Genomic DNA, 17,095 nt, shown 5'->3' on the forward strand with positions numbered 1-17,095 from the left:
GTTCCATTTATTTTTTGAGCAGTGTATAAAGTAAATTAATCAGATCAGTAAACAGCGTAACGAGAAAAATCAAAATGCCATAATCATTTTTTTTTGGTCACAGCAACATTGCGATAAAATGCAATAACGGGCGATCAAAACATTGTATCTGCACCAAAATGGTATCAATAAAAACTTCAACACGGGGCGCAAAAAGTAAGCCCTCACCCAGCTTCAGATCCTGAAAAACGGAGACGCTACGGGTTTCGGAAGTTGGTGACAAAAGTAATTTTTTTTTCTTACATATTTTTCCACCACTGAATTGAAAAAGAACCTAGACATGTCTGGTGTCTGCGCACTCGTAACGACCTGGGGAATCACAATGGCAGGACAGTTTTAGCATATAGTGATCATGGTAAATAAAAAAAAAAAAAAAATTGTGGCTTTGCACTTTTTTTGCACTTGGTCTCCCGCTCTCCTGTGCATCACATGATATCATGAAGGTGTCTAACAAGAAAGTTTCCATTCACTGACTGCAAGCAGAGGAGGCACAAACTGGAGAGGAAGTGAAATAAATGCATAGTAGAAAGTTCTAGAACAGAACTTGTGACACATCTGAGTGTCCCCAGCCTCTGCCTGACATTACATGCACAGCACACACACACAAATCTGCAGCTAATCCAGAGAGTCAAACAACCATAACCAAGGACACCTGCACTGCTGGATTTCCTGAAACGTTCAGGTCATGCTGGGAGTTGTAGTCTCACGACAAGTGGTAATCCGCATGTTACCACAGGTTGTGTAACCAAGCTCCGCCCCCTGCACCAACCAGACCCGACAACAAGTGAACACAGCCAGCAACGCGTCTGAGTCCAGAGCGCTCCTGATTGGTTACTGAGAGAGCGCGCTTACCCTGATTGGGCGAAGGGAGAACGCGGCTGCTAATTTGCTCAGGGAGAGGGCGTTGGGCGCTGATTGGTGTGCGCGGAACTGTGGAACTGGAAGAAGTGGAGCGCGGTAAGCGGCGGTGAGGTGAGCGCGTGACAGAGACGGCCAGAGTCTCTACCGCAGGGCTCGGTGCACACATGGCGCTGTTATGTGGCGTCTTCCTGCAAATGCACAGTGCGAGATATCCTGGGTATCTTTCCCTGTCATAAATGTTACAAAACGTGACTTTTTTCGTCCCCTAACATTGCCGACCTGTAAATTCAGGGGACATTGCCCTCCAGAGAACTCCCTTAGGCAGTGTGCCCACGTTGTGTTTCTTTATGCGTTTCTACCGCAGTGGAAACGCTAATAAAACGCATCCCATGCATTCCTATGGGATTCCGCAGTTGCTGTGGCAATGAGGCAGATTCTTCCGCTGCGGAATCGCATAGCGGTAAAATCCGCAGCACGTTCTTTATTTCTGCGGAATCGCCGCGATTCTGCCACCATAGGATTGAAACGCTCACTTTACGCATGAGGCTATGCCCACCATGTGTAAAGTGAACGCTCCATGTGCGGATGGTACCCAGGGTCTGGAGGATCCCTGGATACCATTTTCCTGTAAAAAATAGAAATAAAATAAAAAATAGTGATATACTCACCCTCCGGCGGCCCCCGGAATCCTCCCGCCTCTCAGCCACGCTGCCGGCATCTTCCGTTCCCAGGGATGCACGAATCACCTCTGATGACATAGCGGTCTCCCGTGATGCTACGTCATCAGAGGTCATTGTTGCAAGGCATCACTAGGAACAGATGTTGCTGGCAGAGGGTAAGTATATCCCTATTTTTAAGTTTTTTTTAATTATTTTTAACATTATATCTTTTACTCTTGATGCTAGAAAAAAGTTGGTCACACTTGTCAAGCACTATGCTTGACGAGTGTGACCAACCTGTCAATCACTTTTCCAAGCGACGCTTCAAATTGCTTGGAAAAGTGCAAGCATTCTGCAAGCTAAAAACGCTTGTGTTCTGCGGGAAAAAGCATGCGAATTCCGCATGCGTTTTACCCGCGGCAGGGGGTTGCGGAAACTTTGCAGACATTTCCGCATCATTTGTGCAATGTGGGCACTTAGCCTAGTGCCAGAAAGACAGAGCCCCCATGATGTGTAAGGGTATGTGCACACGCTGCGGATTCTGCTGCGTTTCCGCAGCGTTTTTGGCTCTGCAGAAACGCAGCAGATTCTGCTGCGTTGTACAGTACCTTTATTTCCTATGGAAATAAAAAAAAGCTGTGCACATGCTGCGTTTTTTTCCGCGCGGTTTTGCTGCGGTTTACAATCCGCAGCATGTCAATTGTTTGGTGCAGAAACGCTGCGGTTTTAGGGTACGTGCACACGCTGCGGATTCCGCTGCGGATTAATCCGCACGGATTTTGCAAAAACCGCAGATAATCCGCAGGTCCAAAGACCTGCGGATTATCTGCGGTTTTGCCTGCGGTTTGGTCCTGCGGATTCACTATCTCCACAATGGTGGAGATAGGAACCCGCAGCGGTTTCTACAGAAAGAATTGACATGCAATTCTTTCTGCGGATTCAAAACCGCAGCAAATCCGCGCGGTTTTTTCCGCAGCGTCGGCACAGCGTTTTTTTTTTCCCATTCAAATGAATGGTACTGTACACCGCAGCTAAAACTGCTGCGTGTCCGCAGCGGCCAAAACCGCTGCGGAAACGCAGCGGAATCCGCAGCGTGTGCACACAGCCTTACACCTCATCCATTATGAGGTGTAAAACCGCAGGGCAAAACCGCAGAAAAAACGCAGATAATCCGCAGAAAAACCGCAGCACTTTGTCCTGCGGATTTCCTGCGGTTTTCTCTACAAAATCCGCAGAGACTAAAAACTACGTGGGAACATACCCTTACTAGACAAGAGAGTGCTCCTTCAGTAATCCGTGACAGACGGATTGCCCCAGTAATCAGGTTCAGAAATGGATTTCTCTCCTAAGGCTATGTTCACACGTTGCGGATTCCGCTGTGGTTTTTTCCGCGCGGAAACGCAGGTAAGACCGCAGGTAAAGTGACCTGCGGTTTTCCTGCGTTTTGGTCTGCGGTTTTGCCCTGCGGTTTCACACCTCTACTATGGTAGAGGTATGAAACCGCTGCGGAAACCGTACAAACAATTGACATGCTGCGGTTTGTAAACCGCAGCAAAACCGCGCGGAAAAAACCGCACCGTCAGCACAGCGTTTTTGAAACCCCATAGGGTTTCATTGTATTGTACTTGGTCAGCGGAACTGCTGCGTTTCCGCAGCGGCAAAACCGCTGCGGAAACGCAACAGAAACCGCACCGTGTGCACATAGCCTAATCAGTGCCAGGCAGAGATTGTCCCCCTAATCAGTGCCAGGCAGAGTGTCCCCCTAATCAGTGCCAGGCAGAGAGTGTCCCCCTAATCAGTGTCAGGTAGAGAGTGTCGCCTTGTCCCCTTAATCAATGTCAGGCAGAGATTGTCCCCCTAATCAGTTCCCAGCAGAGAGTGGCCTCCTAATCAGTGTTAGGCAGAGAATGTCCCCCTAAGGCCTGTTTCACACTTCCGTTTTTGACCATCAGTCAAAATCCGCCAGTTTTTTAAAAAAACGGATCCGCCATTTTTTTTTTTTGCGGATCCGTTTTTTTCCCCATTGAGTTGCATTACTGGCGGATCTTGACGGATGGCCATCTGTTGGATCCGTTTTTTTGCGGATCCGCCAATTTTTTTCGTCCGCCGACATGCCTGGACGGACCTTGCAACGTTTTTTTGGCTGCAGGATCCGCATTTTACAGTGCGCATGTCCAGAGGAAGGAATTTAGTCGGAATTGTAACCCTGAAATCCTTTCTGGCGGACGGAAAAAATTATCTCTCTCTCGTAAATTTCTGCATTCAACGAATCCGTCAAAAAACGGTCCGGTCCGGTGGCTTGCCAGATAGACATTGTCCCCCTAATCAGTGCCAGGTAGAGATTGTCCCCTTAATCAGTGCCAGGCAGAGAGTGTCCCTCTAAATCAGTGCCAGGCAGAGAGTGTCCTCCTAATCAGTGTCAGGCAGAGAGTGTCCTCCTAATCAGTGTCAGGCAGAGGTTGTCCCATAAACAGAGAGTGTCCCCTAAACAGTGTCAGAAGAGAATTCTTCCATAATGTGCTAGAGTTCATGCTCATGTGCATGAAAATCGGATGAGTGTAATCCTATAAAATATCGGATTGCACTCTGACCAATGTTAATCTATGAGTTACTGCTCATCTGCTATTTTTTTTTTCTCAGCTCAGATCGGACTGAGAAAAAAATAGCAGCATGCTGCAAGTGGTCACGTATATTGGACGAGACTCATCTATGCAAGTCAATGGGTGCGAGAAAAAAAAATCACGGCACATGGACCATCTGATTTTTGTGCACCCATCTCCAAGAAAACTAGTAAATTCACTATGTGTCCCTTCAGAATAGATAGGTATAAAGATGTCAGTGACATAACTAGTGCAGTGTGTGTAGTTTAACCCCTTAACGACCGCCAATACGCCTTTTAACGGCGGTTGTTAAGGGTACTTAAACCACAGTGCTGTTAATTAACGTCGCTGTGGAAAAAGTGTATAGCGCCCCCCAGAGTTGGATGTTCTCCGGGGTCTCGGCTGCCGCTTTTGCGATCGCCGTTATTAACCGTATAACGGCGACCGAAAAAAAAAAGTCATGTGCCATTTAATTTCTCTCTCTGATGTGATCGCACATCAGAGGAGAGAGAAATAGGGTCCCCGATCCCCCCACGTTATGGGCCCACGTGCTTCCCTTCCATGGGCGCCGCCATCTTCTTCCGGGAAGAAAATTGCGGGCGCATACGCACATGGACTTCAGATTTCATTCATTCATTTTGATCACTGTGATAAACCCTATTTCAGTGATCAAAATAAAATTATAGCAAGTAACCCCCCCCCCCTTTATCACCACCTTAGTTAGGGAAATATAATGAAATAAAGAAAATATATTTTCATATTTCCGTTAGGGTTAGGGTTGGAATTAGGGATAGGATTAGGGTTGGGATTAGGATTAGGGTTGGGGCTAGAATTGAGAGGTTTCCACTATTTAGGCACGTCAGGGGGTCTCCAAACGCGCCATGGCGCCACCATTGATTCCAGCCAATTTTGCGTTCAAAAAGTCAAATGGTGCTCCCTTCCGATTCCAGACGTGTGCCCGAACAGTGGTTTACCCACACATATGGGGTATCAGTGTACGCAGGACAAATTGCACAACAACGTTTGTGGTCCAATTTCTCCTGTTACCCTTGGGAAAAAATAAAATAGCGGGCTAAAAAATCATTTTTGTGGAAGAAAAAAATTATTTTTTTATTTTCACGGCTCTGCGTTATAAACTTCTGTGCAGCACTTGGGTGTTCAAAATGCTCACCCCACAGGCTCGGTCTGGCCTGGCGGGGTACCGGGTAAATGCCCGGTGGGCCCCGAGGGTCGCTGGGGCCCTTTAAAAATGCTGCACCTTTAAATGCGTGGGCCCTTTAAATGCGCGTCCCATTATTTGCAGGGACACACGTGCACATACCATAGCGCCCGGGCAAGTGCCGGGGCACTGGCGAGACGGGGGGGGCCCACTCACGCTGTCTGGGTACCCGCCGCCACGCCCCCCATGCACCGAGCCACCACAGCCAGCAATGAGTCATCGTTAGGCTGTGCTCTTCTGGCACAGGACCTGTGATGAGGTCACAGGAGGGGAGGAGTCAGTGGTCACATGATCAGAACCCTCATGTCTGCAGGACTCTGCTGTGCAGGTTGTCATGGTGCTGGATGAGGGTCCGGAAGTTTATGTGTGGGGTCAGGTGGGGTTTATAGGGGGAATGTAGAAGAGCTGTGTGTGTATGGAGCAGAGCTGTGTGTGTACGGAGCAGAGCTGTGTGTGTACGGAGCAGAGCTGTGTGTGTACGGAGCAGAGCTGTGTGTGTACGGAGCAGAGCCGTGTGTGTACGAGGTGTACGGAGCGGAGCCGCGTGTGTGCGAGGTGTACGGAGCGGAGCCGCGTGTGTGCGAGGTGTACGGAGCGGAGCCGCGTGTGTGCGAGGTGTACGGAGCGGAGCCGCGTGTGTGCGAGGTGTACGGAGCGGAGCCGCGTGTGTGCGAGGTGTACGGAGCGGAGCCGCGTGTGTGCGAGGTGTACGGAGCGGAGCCGCGTGTGTGCGAGGTGTACGGAGCGGAGCCGCGTGTGTGCGAGGTGTACGGAGCGGAGCCAGGAGCCGTGTGTGTACGAGGTGTACGGAGCGGAGCCGCGTGTGTACGGAGCGGAGCCGCAGGTGTACGAGGTGTGTGGAGCCGCGTGTGTATGAAGTGTACTGAGCGGAGCCGCGTGTGTATGAGGTGTACGGAGCGGAGCTGCGCGTGTACGGAGCGAAGCCGCACGTGTGCGAGGTATATGGAGTGGAACCGCGCGTGTACAGGGTGTAAGGAGCGGAGATGTGCATGTATTTTGGCATGGAGGGGCCCCATTTGAAAGTTTGCAGCGGGGCCCATAACTTTGTAGTTACGCCACTGCATGTGGGGCTGTGCTGTATACCATGGCGCTGTGCTGTATACCATGGGCCTGTGCTGTATACCATGTGGGGTTGTGCTGTATACCATTGGGGGGCTGTGCAATATACCCTGTGGTGCTGTGCAGTATACCATGTGGGGCTGTGCTGTATACCATGGGCCTGTGCTCTATATCATGTGGGGCTGTGCTGTATACCATGGTGCTGTATACAATGTGGGGCTGTGCTATATACCATGTGATGCTGTGCTATATACCATGTGGGGCTGTGCTGTATACCATGGGCCTGTGCTGTATACCTTGTGAGGCTGTGCTGTATACCTTGGTGCTATGCTGTATACCATGTGGGGCTGTGTTATTTACCATGTGGGGCTGTGTTATTTACCATGTGGGGCTGTGTTATATACTATGTGGGCTGTGTTATATACTTTGTGGCTGTGCTATATACTATGTGTCTGTGTTATATACCATGGGGGGGTACATTATACATTATATTCTATGTGGAGGTGCGCTGTATTATATTCTATTCGTGGCTACATTATCTATGGGGGGCTGTATTATCTTATATTCTATGGGAGGTGATCGCATCATACTCTATGAAGGGGCTACATTATACTATATGAGGAGGCTACATTGTATTCTATGGGGGCTGCATTATATTTTATGGGGGGGCTAGTTTATATGATATGGGGGCTTTATTAGACTTTATGAGGGGACTACATTATATTCTATTGGGGCTGCATTATACTATATGAGGAGGGCTACATTGTATTATATGGAGGGGCTACATTATACTATATAAAGGGCTGCCATATATTCTATGGAGGGGCTGAATTATACTATAAGAGGGGGGCTGCATTATATTCTATGGGGGTTACATTATATTATATGGCAGGGCTGCATTATACTCTGTGGGGTGGCTGCATTATGCTCTATGGGGTGGCTGCATTATATTATATGTGGGCTGCATTATACTGTATCGAGGACTATGGGGAATACATTATACTATATGAAGAACTATGGGATGCATTATACTATGGGAAGTGAATTGTACTACATGGATGACTGGCGGTGTATTATACTATATGGAGCACTATGAGGAGTGTATTATACTATATGGAGGACTGAGCAGTGTATTTTAATATATGGAGGACTGAGTGTATTTTAATATATGGAGGGCTATGAGGAGTGTATTATAATATATGGAGAACTATGGGGCGCAATATATTATATGGAGGACTATGAGGTGTAAACTTTAGATGTGCTGCTGATAACATGATACTGTATGGGGACAGATTGATCCATTAGTGATTGTTCTGACCCCATCATTTTTTCTCAGACGGTGGAAAGAGGCCAGGAAACAAGTGTTGAACGACTTCAATATTGTCAATCACACTCATTTAGCGTCCTGAACTCAGCGCATGTAAATACAATCGAAATGCTTCTGTGTGATGTGCAATATGTTAGCATTTGGGGCCCCATTTTTGCCTCCTATATAAGATACACACACCACACTCTTATATCGCCTAATATGTCATATGAGGCTTGTATATCGACCATACAGACCGCACTATCATCCTCCTGTATGCCAAACATAGGCAGAGAATGCGGTCTGTACAGTATCTAAGAGGGCGACAATCTGTATGTCTTATAGGGGGCCTAATAGGAGGCCGACATTTAGTATGTCTTATAGGGGGTCTAATAGGAGGCCGACACTCTGTATGTCTTAGGCTATGTGCACACACTGCGGATTGGTCTGCGGATTTTTATCTGCAGAACCGCAGGTAAAATACCTGCGGTTTGGCCTGCGGTTTTGCCCTGCGGTTTGCCACCTGGACAATGGAATAGGTGGCAAACCGCAGCAGAATCCGCAGAAATAATTGACATGCCAATTGTTTCTGCGGATTCAAAACCGCAGCTTTTCCACAGTTAAAAATCCGCAGCGTGTGCACAGCAGAATGTTAATCCCATAGGATAACATGCTACTGTACACTGTCTGCAGAACTGCTAGAGTTCTGCTGCGGCCAAAACCGCAGCGGAACCGCAGTAAAATCCGCAGCGTGTGAACATAAGCTTATAGGGGGCCTAATAGTAGGCCGACACTCTGTATGTCTTATAGGGGGCCTAATAGTAGGCCAACAGTCTGTATGTCTTATAGGAGGCCTAATAAGAGGCCGACAGTTTGTATGTCTCATAGGAGGCCTAATAAGAGGCCAACAGTCTGTATGTCTTATAGAAGGCCGACAGTCTGTATGTCTGATAGGAGGCTTAATAGGAGGCCGACAGCCTGTATGTCATATACGAGGCCAATATGCCGTGCATACTTCAATATTAGCTTCCTATATACTGTACATACCAGACTCTCAACCTCTTATAGAAACTATCTGTTATAGGAGGCTGAGAGTGCGGTTTGACGATATATAGGAGGCTGAGAGTGCGGTCTGTATGATATAGGAGGCTGAGAGTGTGGTCTGTATGATATATAGGAGGCTGAGAGCGTGGTCTGTACGATATATAGGAGGCTGAGAGTGCGGTCTGTATGATATATAGGAGGCTGAGAGTGCGCTCTGTACGATATATAGGAGGCTGAGAGTGCGGCCTGTACGATATATAGGAGGCTGAGAGTGCGGCCTGTACGATATATAGGAGGCTGAGAGTGCGGCCTGTACGATATATAGGAGGCTGAGAGTGCAGTCTGTACGATATAGAGGAGGCTGAGAGTGCAGTCTGTACGATATATAGGAGACTGAGAGTGCGGTTTGACGATATATAGGAGGCTGAGAGTGCGGTCTGTATGATATAGGAGGCTGAGAGTGTGGTCTGCACGATATATAGGAGGCTGAGAGAGTGGTCTGTACGATATATAGGAGGCTGAGAGTGCGGTCTGTACGATATATAGGAGGCTGAGTGCGCTCTGTACGATATATAGGAGGCTGAGAGTGCGGCCTGTACGATATATAGGAGGCTGAGAGTGCGGTCTGTATGATATAGGAGGCTGAGAGTGTGGTCTGTACGATATATAGGAGGCTGAGAGCGTGGTCTGTACGATATATAGGAGGCTGAGAGTGCGGTCTGTATGATATATAGGAGGCTGAGAGTGCGGTCTGTATGATATAGGAGGCTGAGAGTGTGGTCTGTACGATATATAGGAGGCTGAGAGCGTGATCTGTACGATATATAGGAGGCTGAGAGTGCGGCCTGTACGATATATAGGAGGCTGAGAGTGCGGTCTGTATGATATAGGAGGCTGAGAGTGTGGTCTGTACGATATATAGGAGGCTGAGAGCGTGGTCTGTACGATATATAGGAGGCTGAGAGTGCGGTCTGTACGATATATAGGAGGCTGAGAGTGCGGTATGTATGATATAGGAGGCTGAGAGTGTGGTCTGTACGATATATAGGAGGCTGAGAGCGTGGTCTGTACGATATATAGGAGGCTGAGAGTGCGGTCTGTACGATATATAGGAGGCTGAGAGTGCGGTCTGTATGATATAGGAGGCTGAGAGTGTGGTCTGTACGATATATAGGAGGCTGAGAGCGTGGTCTGTACGATATATAGGAGGCTGAGAGTGCGGTCTGTATGATATATGGGAGGCTGAGAGTGCGCTTTGTACGATATATAGGAGGCTGAGAGTGCGGCCTGTACGATATATAGGAGGCTGAGAGTGCGGCCTGTACGATATATAGGAGGCTGAGAGTGCGATCTGTACGATATAGAGGAGGCTAAGAGTGCGGTCTGTATGATATATAGGAGGCTGAGAGTGCGGTCTGTACGATATATAGGAGGCTGAGAGTGCGGTCTGTACGATATATAGGAGGCTGAGAGTGTGATCTGTACGATATATAGGAGGCTGAGAGTGCGGTCTGTACGATGTATAGGAGGCTGAGAGCGTTCTCTTTTGCACACTGTACAGCTTGCTAAATGGCACATGTTTTAGTGGGAGGGTCCAGAAAATGAACACGTAATAAAACCGTTTATGGTAGCCATAGGGTGGGCCCCTAGAGTCAGTTACCCTGGTGGGCCCTAGGCACCCCAGTCTGACCCTGTCACCACACATCTAGATAAGCTCCTTGGGGGGTCTAGTTTCCAAAATGGGGTCACTTGTGGGGGATTTCTACTGTTTAGGCACATCAGGGGTTCCCATGTGCCCAAAGAGTGGTCCCCCCCCCCACATATGGGGTATCAGTGTACTCATGACAAATTGCACAACTTTTGTGGTCCAATTTCTCTTGTTAGCCTTGTGAACATAAAAAATAGCTGGCTAAAAAATCATTTTTGAGGAAAAAAAAATGATTTTATTATTTTCATTGCTCTGCGTTATAAATGTTTGTAAAGCACTTGGGAGTTCAAAGTGCTCACTATACATCTAGGTAAGTTCCTTAAGGGGGTCTAGTTTCCAAAATGGTGTCAGTTGTGGGGGGTTTCTACTTTTTAGGCACATCAGGGGCTCTCCAAACGCGACATGGCGTCCAATCTCAAACAGTGGTGTTTACCCTCACATATGGGTTATGGCCATACTCAGGACAAATTGCACAACAACTTTGGGGGTCTAATTTCTCCTGTTACCCTTGTAAAAATAAAAGGGGCAAAAAGATCATTTTTGTGGAAAAAAAAATTATTATTTTCACGGCTCTACGTTATAAACTTCTGTGAAGCAATTGGAGGTTCAACGTGCTCACCACACATCTAGATAATTTCCCTAAGGGGTCTAGTTTCCAAATTGAGTTACTTGTGGGGGGTTTCCACTGTTTAGGCACATCAGGGGCTCTCCAAACGCAACATGGCGTCCGATCTAAATTCCAGCCAATTCTGCATTGAAAATGTCAAATGGTGCTCCTTCCGTTCCAAGCCCTGTCATGCGCCCAAACAGTGGTTTTCCCCTACATATGGGGTATCGGCGTATTTAGGAGAAATTGCACAACAAATTTTGTGGTTCATTTTCTCTTTTTACACTTGTGAAAATAAAAAAAATTGGTTCTGAAATAAAATGTTTGTAAAAAAAAAAAGTTATTTAATTTTTTCTTCCATATTGCTTCAGTTCCTGTGAAGCACGTAAAGGGTTAATAAACTTCTTGAATGTGGTTTTGAGCATCTTGAGGGGTGTAGTTTTTAGAATGGTGTCACTTTTGGGTATTTTCTGTCATATTGACCTCTCAAAGTGACTTCAAATGTGAGGTGGTCCCTAAAAAAATGGCTTTGTAAATTTTGTTGTAAAAATGAGAAATCGCTGGTCAACTTTTAACCCTTATAACTTCCTAGCAAAAAAAAACTTTGCTTCCAAAATAGTGCTGATGTAAAACAGACATGTGGGAAATGTTGTTTATTAAGTAAAAAGAAATACACCGCGCTATACTGGGAAATGAAAAAATAATATAACTGAGTACTCACTTGCTGGTGTGTGAAAAAATCACGTGGTGGTGGATGTATAGCAGTATTCTGAGACTATTCACCTTGTCATAGATGTATATTGCCTTGCATTTGGATGCCAAAACTGCTGGGTAGAAAATATAGGGTTAAATGGGGGTGAGCCCGTTAGTGTGTTTCAGAGGAAAAAAAAAAAATGAACTAATCTTGATTTACTCACTTAAGGAAATCAGGACCATATAAAATACATGCTGTAAATGTAGCCATCGCTAGGTATTAAGATTGGAATGTTGCAGCCTGTTTCTGATGTAAGAAAAAAAAAAAATTAAAAAATATAATAGTTGAAAAATAAAATGAAACACCAAAAACAAGAGGGGGATAAATAGATGTTTGAGATGATAACTGAATGCTGACCTTACTGCATGCCAATTTCAACAGGCGAGGTCAGAATGATTAATCCTGTGCAAAACAAATGATGGCACAGTTCCTGCAAAGTGAATGAGCGTTAGTGACAGCTTGTGCCCGCTAGTGGAACGGGGTGCCTGATTCTGGTGCACTTACTTATACATCTATGACAAGGTGAATAGTCTCAGAATACTGCTATACATCCACCACCACGTGATTTTTTCACACACCAGCAAGTGAGTACTCAGTTATATTATTTTTTCATTTCCCAGTATAGCGCGGTGTATTTCTTTTCTTATCAGCTTTAGCTCTTTTAACCCCTTCATGACCCAGCCTATTTTGACCTTAATGACCTGGCCATTTTTGGCAATATTGACCAGTGTCCCTTTATGAGGTAATAACTCAGGAACGCTTCAACGGATCCTAGCGATTCTGAGATTGTTTTTTCGTGACATATTTGGCTTCATGTTAGTGGTAAACTTAGGTCAATAATGTTTGCATTTATTTGTGAAAAAAACAGAAATTTGGCGAAAATTTTGAAAATTTCGCAATTTTCACATTTTGAATTTTTAATCCGTTAAACCAGAGAGTTATGCGACACAAAATAGTTAATAAATAACATTTCCCACATGTCTACTTTACATCAGCACAATTTTGGAAACAAAAATTTTTTTTGTTGGGAAGTTATAAGGGTTAAAAGTTGACCAGCGATTTCTCATTTTTACAACAAAATTTACAAAACCATTTTTTTTAGGGACCACCTCACATTTGAAGTCATTTTGAGGGGTCTATATGGCAGAAAATACCCAAAAGTGACACCATTCTAAAAACTGCACCCCTCAAGCTACTCAAAACTACATTCAAGAAGATTATTAACCCTTCAGGTGCTTCACAGCAACTAAAGCAATGTGGAAGGAAAAAATGAACATTTTAATTTTTCCAATAAAAATTTTCTTTTAGCATCAATTTTTTCATTTTTCACATGGGCAACAGGATAAAATGGATCCTAAAATTTGTTGGGCAATTTCTCCTGAGTACACCGATACCTCATATGTGGTCATAAACCACTGTTTGGGCGAACGGCAGGGCTCAGAAGGGAAGGAGCGCCATTTGACTTTTTGAATGGAAAATATGCTGGAATATTTAGCGGTTGCCATGTCGCGTTTGGAGAGTCCCTGTGCGCCTAAACATTGGAGCTCCCCCACAAGTGACCCCATTTTGGAAACTAGACCCTCCAAGGAACTTATTTAGATGTATAGTGAGCACTTTGAACTGCCAGGTGTTTCACAAATTGATCCGTAAAAAAAAAAAAGGACTTTTTTTTCACAAAAATTTTATTTTAGCCTCAGTTTTTTCATTTTCACATGGGCAATGGGATAAAATGGATCCTAAAATTTGTTGGGCAATTTCTCCTGAGTGCACAGATACCTCATATGTGGTCATAAACCACTGTTTGGGCACACGGCAGGGTCCCGAAGGGAAAGAGCACCATTTGACTTTTTGAATGGAAAATTAGCTCCAATCGTTAGTGGACACCATGTCGTGTTTGGAGAGCCCCTGTGTGCCTAAACATTGGAGCTCCCCCACAAGTGACCCCATTTTGGAAACTAGACCACCCAAGGAACTTATCTAGATGTGTGGTGAGGACTTTGAACCCCCAAGTGCTTCACAGAAGTTTATGACACAGAGCAGTGAAAATAAAAAAATAATTTTTTCTCCTCAAAAATGATTTTTTAGCCCGCTATTTTTTATTTTCACAAGGCTAATAGGAGAAAATGGACCACAAAAGTTGTTGTGTAATTTGACCTGAGTACATCGATACCCCATATGTCAGGGGAAACCACTGTTTGGGCGCATGGGAGAGCTCAGAAGGGAAGGAGCGCGATTTTGGAATGCAGACTGATGGGATGTTCTGGGGGCATCATGTTGCGTTTGCAGAGCCCCTGATGTGCCTAAACAGTAGAAACCCCCCACAAGTGACCCCATTTTGGAATCTAGACCCCCCAAGGAGCTTATCTAGATGTGTAGTGAGCACTTTGAACCCCCAAGTGCTTCACAGAAGTTTATAAACGCAGAGCCATGAAAATAAAAAATATTTTTTTTTCCTCAAAAATTATTTTTTAGCCCGCTATTTTTTATTTTCACAAGGGTAACAGGATAAATTGGACCCCTAAAGTTGCTGTTCAGTTTGTCCTGAGTACGCTGGCACCCCATATGTGGGGGGGAACCACTGTTTGGGCGCACGGCAGGGCTCAGAAGGGAAGGAGCGCCATTTGACTTTTTGAATGGAAAATTAGCTCCAATCGTTAGCGGACACCATGTCGTGTTTGGAGAGGCCCTGTCTGCCTACACTTTGTAGCTCCCCCACATCTCACCCCATTTTGGAAACTAGACCCCCTAAGGAAGTTATCTAGATGCATAGTGAGCACTTTGATCCCCCAGGTGCTTTACAGAAGTGTATATATAACGCAGAGCTGTGAAAATAAAAATATTTTTTTTTCCTCAAAAAATGATTTTTTTAGCCCGCTATTTTTTATTTTCACAATAGTAACAGGAGAAATTTGACCCCAAAAGTTGTTGTCCAGTTTGTCCTGAGTACGCTGGTACACAATATGTGGGGAGGGACCACTGTTTGGGCACACATCGGGGCTCGGAAGGGAAGTAGTGACGTTTTGAAATACCGACTTGATGGAATGGTCTGCGGGCGTCATGATACGTTTGCAGAGCCCCTGATGTGCCTAAACAGTGGAAACCCCCCACAAATGACCCCATTTTGGAAACTAGACCACCCAAGGAACTTATCTAGATATGTGGTGAGCATTTTGAACCCCCAAGTGCTTCACAGACGTTTATAACGCAGAACCGTGAAAATAAAAAATCTTTTTTTTTCCTCAAAAAATGATTTTTTAGCCCGCAATTTTTTATTTTCGCAAGGTTAGCAGGATAAATTCGACCCCAAAAGTTGTTGTCCAGTTTGTCCTGAGTACGCTGGTACCCCATATGTGGGGGGGACCACTGTTTGGGCACACATCGGGGCTCGGAAGGGAAGTAGTGACGTTTTGAAATACCGACTTGATGGAATGGTCTGCGGGCGTCATGTTACGTTTGCAGAGCCCCTGATGTACCTAAACAGTGGAAACCCCCCACAAATGACCCCATTTTGGAAACTAGACCACCCAAGGAACTTATCTAGATATGTGGTGAGCATTTTGAACCCCCAAGTGCTTCACAGACGTTTATAACGCAGAACCGTGAAAATAAAAAATCCTTTTTTTTCCTCAAAAAATGATTTTTTAGCCCGCAATTTTTTATTTTCCCAAGGGTAACAGGAGAAATTAGACTCCCAAAGTTGTTGTGCAATTTTTCCTGAGTACGCTGATACCCCATATGTGGGGGTAAACCACTGTTTGGGCACACGTCGGGGCTCGGAATGGAGAGAGTGCTATTTGACATTTTGAACGCAAAATTGGCTGGAATAAATCGTGGCGCCATGTCGCGTTCGGAGACCCCGTGATGTGCCTAAACAGTGGAAACCCCTCAATTCTAACTCCAACTCTAACCCCAACACACCCCTAACCCAACCCTAATAATAACCCTAACCACAACCCTAACGCCAACACACCCCTAACCCTAATCCCAACCCACCCCTCACCCTAATTCCAGCCCTCACCCTAATTCCAGCCCTCACCCTAATTCCAGCCCTCACCCTAATTCCAACCCTCACCCTAATTTTAACCCTAACCCTAATTTTAACCCTAACCCTAATTTTAACCCTAACCCTATTTCTAACCCTAACCCTATCTGTAACCCTAATTCCAACCCTAACCCTAGTTCGAACCCTAAATGGAAAAAAAAATATATTTTTTATTTTATTATTTGCGCCTGGCTATGGGGGTGATAAAAGGGGGGTGTATTTACTTTTTTTTTCATTTTGATCACTGTGAGAGTGTATCACAGTGATCAAAATGAAAAATGAACGGGCAACCGGCAAATTCATGGGCGCCGCCATCTTGGACAATGGCAGGCGCACTGCGCATGCGCCCGCCATTTTGCAAGATGGCGGCACCCATGATCCGGACGCTGGGAGCCACGGCGGGACACCGGGAGCACGATCGGATGTCCCGGGGGATCGGAAGGTGGGAGGGAGCGATAGGAAGGGGAGGGGGAGCAGATGATGACGGCGGCGACCGATCGCCGCCGTCCATCGGTGGCGGGGACCGATTGGCCCCGCCAATCGGTGTGTGGGGGGGTCGGGTGTCAGTGTCCAGCCATGTCCGATGCTATTGCAGCATCGGCCATGGCTGGATTGTAATATTTCACCAAATTTCGTTGGTGAAATATTACAAATCGCTCTGATTGGCTGTTTCACTTTTAACAGCCAATCAGAGCGATCGTAGGCACGTGGGGGCTAAGCCACGCCCCCAGGGATTAACTGTAGCGTGTCCTCTGTGCGGGTCGGGTGACCTTTCAGTGACCCCGGTCACCCGACCCGCAGGGGGGTTATTTATAGCATGACGCCTACGTAGGCGTCATAGGTCGTTTGGGCACGGCTTTTCATGACGCCTACGTCATGGGTCGTGAAGGGGTTAAACAGGCACCAGCACAGAGCCTGTTATTCACCAGCTGCATCTGGGAATAGTGGACCTTCCTTCTCTGTCCAAGTGGACTGGCGCTAGTGTGTTAATCTTAAACTAATTTGTTGTTTATTAAGTATTTTTTGTGACACATCTCTCTGATTTAAGGGCATAAAAATTAAGTTTGAAAATTGCAAAATTTTAAAAATTTTCTCCATAGTTCCATTTTTTTCATAAATAAATGCAAGTCATATCGAAGAAATTGTACCACTAACATGAAGTACAATATGTCACAA

The 17,095-nt window shown here is 45.9% G+C and overlaps 1 protein-coding gene across 4 annotated transcripts in view; it reads left to right on the forward strand.

Annotated features, from left to right (window-relative positions):
- The first annotated feature begins 846 nt into the window (after nucleotides 1–846).
- The window catches only part of LOC141051891 (adenosine deaminase domain-containing protein 2-like), a 124,976-nt gene continuing 108,727 nt past the window's right edge, over nucleotides 847–17,095 (forward strand). Inside the window, exon 1 of one of the 4 annotated variants that reach the window (XM_073549007.1) lies at nucleotides 847–1,011. The gene's annotated coding sequence lies outside the window, so the exon portion shown is untranslated. The remainder of the gene's footprint in view (nucleotides 1,012–17,095) is intronic. The other 3 variants (XM_073549005.1, XM_073549006.1, XM_073549008.1) reach the window with 3 other exon arrangements.

The sequence above is a fragment of the Dendrobates tinctorius genome, unplaced genomic scaffold (genome assembly GCF_039654945.1).
Source record: "Dendrobates tinctorius isolate UK_male_01 unplaced genomic scaffold, ASM3965494v1 ptg000158l, whole genome shotgun sequence".
In the NCBI taxonomy this organism is placed as follows: domain Eukaryota; kingdom Metazoa; phylum Chordata; class Amphibia; order Anura; family Dendrobatidae; genus Dendrobates; species Dendrobates tinctorius.